Source organism: Neomonachus schauinslandi, chromosome 4, assembly GCF_002201575.2.
Source record: "Neomonachus schauinslandi chromosome 4, ASM220157v2, whole genome shotgun sequence".
Classification (NCBI taxonomy): domain Eukaryota; kingdom Metazoa; phylum Chordata; class Mammalia; order Carnivora; family Phocidae; genus Neomonachus; species Neomonachus schauinslandi.
Window position 1 is genome coordinate 187,452,360 of NC_058406.1, and position 2,731 is coordinate 187,455,090.

General features: G+C 61.9%; 1 protein-coding gene and 1 long non-coding RNA gene across 2 annotated transcripts in view; one reads left to right on the forward strand and one right to left on the reverse strand.

Moving 5' to 3' along the window:
* LOC110578993 overlaps positions 1–2,058 on the reverse strand; it is a 5,668-nt gene extending 3,610 nt beyond the window's left edge. The window contains exon 1 of the long non-coding RNA XR_002480216.2: positions 1,357–2,058. This is a non-coding gene — a long non-coding RNA (uncharacterized LOC110578993). The remainder of the gene's footprint in view (positions 1–1,356) is intronic.
* SPATC1 (spermatogenesis and centriole associated 1) overlaps positions 1–2,731 on the forward strand; it is a 21,441-nt gene that overhangs the window by 2,203 nt on the left and 16,507 nt on the right.

The window sequence follows — 2,731 nt, forward strand, 5'->3', positions numbered from 1 at the left end:
TGTATCTGTGAGTGTGAGTGAGTGTCCGTGTGGTTGTGTCTGTGAGTGTGTGAGTCTCTATGTGGTTGTATCTGTGAGTGTGAGTGTCCGTGTGGTTGTATCTGTGAGCGTGAGTGTCCGTGTGGTTGTATCTGTGTGAGTGTGCGGTTGTTTCTGTGAGTGTCCGTGTGGTTGTACCTGTGAGTGTGGGGGTGTCAGGGCCGGTGAGAGGTGAACAGCGTGTAACGAGGTCAGCAGAGGTCAGATCAGCAAGGACAACAGGGGACCTGCTCTTAAAGGCAGCAAGCAGTGCCGGGAGGTTCCTGGCAGAGTGACCAGCTTTATGCTTCAGAAACATCACTCCTGCTGCAGTGGGAATGGGATTCGAAGGAGACCAGGGCGAGGCAGGGAGCCCACGGAGGCTCTCACAGTCATCCAGGTGGGAGCCCATGGTGGGAACGCGGGGTGCAGAGAAATCAACCTGAGTTATTTAAGAAAATGAAGCGCCTGGATGTGAGGGATGGAAGAGGGAGTTCCGGCAGAGGTGGCCGGGTGACGGGTGCTGTGACCTCCTGAGACCGCAGAAGTCTCCGTCCCCGTACCAGCCAAGGAGGATCCCTGCGGTGGCCTCACAGGAACTTTCTCTGGCTACTTCCTTGTGCTGCCTGCTCCCCTGCCCACTCCTTGTGACTTGCCTTCCTCGTAGAATCAGGCTTCCGTTCTTGATTTGCTCTTGTGAACTCAACCTCCAGTTCCTCTTTCTGAGATCCCTTGTGCTCTGTGTCGTAAACCCTGCGGTTCCCAGCTCTGGCTGCCCATCCCCCCAGAAGGGCTGCAGGAGGAAACACAGCCTGGACTTGTGGATGCCCATGAGCGGCGCAGGACCACCCTGGCTGGGAACCCACATGACACCTGCGTGGAGCAACCACAAATCTGACGCTCCGGGAGAGGTCAGGGCCAGAGGGAGAAGGTTCCAAAGAGTTGATCGCTGAAGCCACAGGAGGGGTGAGGCCAGCCGGGAGGGGACAGCAGAGCCAGCACAGGAGAGAAGCACAGAGACAAAACCTCAACGTGTAAGGTCACGGAGGCACAGCTTCGAGGGGATAGAGCATCACCAGAGTACAGGCTACGGAGAGGGCAGGCAAGAGAAGTGCTAAAAACGTGGGGGGCCTCTGATGACCTGGTGGCAATGAGCCCGGTTAGACTTGAGCCGCACCAGACGCAAGAGGCCCACGCCGTGAGGGCAAGAGCGACGCGTGCCAGAGGGAACGGATAGGGGCTCGGTGCCTGCTTCCTGAGCGTGGCCTTGGGCGGGCACTAGCTGGACCAGGACCTGCAGTCAAGCTTCTCAAGCGAGCAGAGACCGGAGTTTGTTACCTTGAGGGGGGAAGAAGCCCGGAAAGACGCTGGGAGGTGCAGAAGAGAACAGGGGCACTTCCCAGAGGGGAGGAGGGCAGGAGGCTGAGGAAGCTCCAGAACCAAGGCTTCGATCTTCCCGGTAAAAATGACATTCTCTGAGAGCTGAAGAGGAGGATGGTCTGAAACAGAGTGAGCACGGCGGAAGGAACTGAGGGGGGACCCCGGTACCTCTGTGGGGCTGTGTAGGGAGCTCGATGCTGCGGCTAGCGTCTGTGGACCCTAAAGGCAGTGGCCACCAGCCTGCCCCAGCAGCCCTGGCTGGGGCTGGGGGGAGGGGCGGCAGGGACACTTGCTCGCTGGCTGAGGGTAATTGGAACAGCAGGCGATGACATCGTGGCTGTGGCCACATGAACCTCACAGGGAAAAAACAGGTGCCAAGAGGTTCAGGCCTGGCCCCATGAACATGGCAGGTGGGACGAAGAGCCAGGATGGGATTAGGACTTCCAGGCCTCCTGCTCCCGGGGGGTGGGAGCTCTGTTGCTCTTTCTACCTGGTACCTTCCCCCACTCCTCCTTCACCCAAGGCCATTCTGTTCCCCAGCCCCCACTGCCTGCTGCCCTCTCTGTCCTCTCTTGGGGGCTGCAGGCTGCCGGAAGCTTCCTGAGATGGGGGCAGCCTACTTCCTTTTTCCAGAAGGGCCTGCTCCCCACCTCCCTGCCCCTGCGCTTCCCGCAAACCAGGGGCTTCTTTCCTGCCTCAAAATCTGTCCATCCTCTCAGGGCCTTCTCTGACGTCCCCAGCCCTCGCCCCAGGACCCATCTCTCCTCCATAAGAACCCCAGCTGCCCCCCAAAACTTTGCTCACACCCCTTTCCCCCTCAGGTCCAGGGTCCCCAGGATGCAAACCCACCCCAGCAGCTGACGCTCAGCATCCTAGACCTATCCTCCCAGGCCCTGTCCCCCTCGGGACCTGTGCCCCTTCGGGCCCGTCCTCCTCCTCGGGACGGTACCCCACCAGCGCTCCAGGACCCACCAGCCCTCAGGGCCGGTCCCCTCTCTCAGGACCTGTCATCAACCCCCCTCGCTCTTTCTCCCTTCCCGCCTCCTCAGCGTTCTTGGAACCCTCAGCTAGAGCCCCTGCGCTCACCGATCTCCCCTCTGTGCACCCAGCCACCCACTCCACCCTCCCGGGTCAAAAGTCACAGCCCCGGGGCTCTGGCCCCGCCCCTACGTAGAGCCCCGCCTCCGCCTCGGTCTCCCGCGGGAACCTGACTCCTCGCGAGCCCGCTGTCTGCACGCCGGGGGCGGGGGTCCGAGGCGGAGGCCCGCGGCGGTGGGCGGGTCGGGGGCGGGATCCGAGGCGGAGAGCCGCGGCCGGGGGCGGGCCGGGGGCG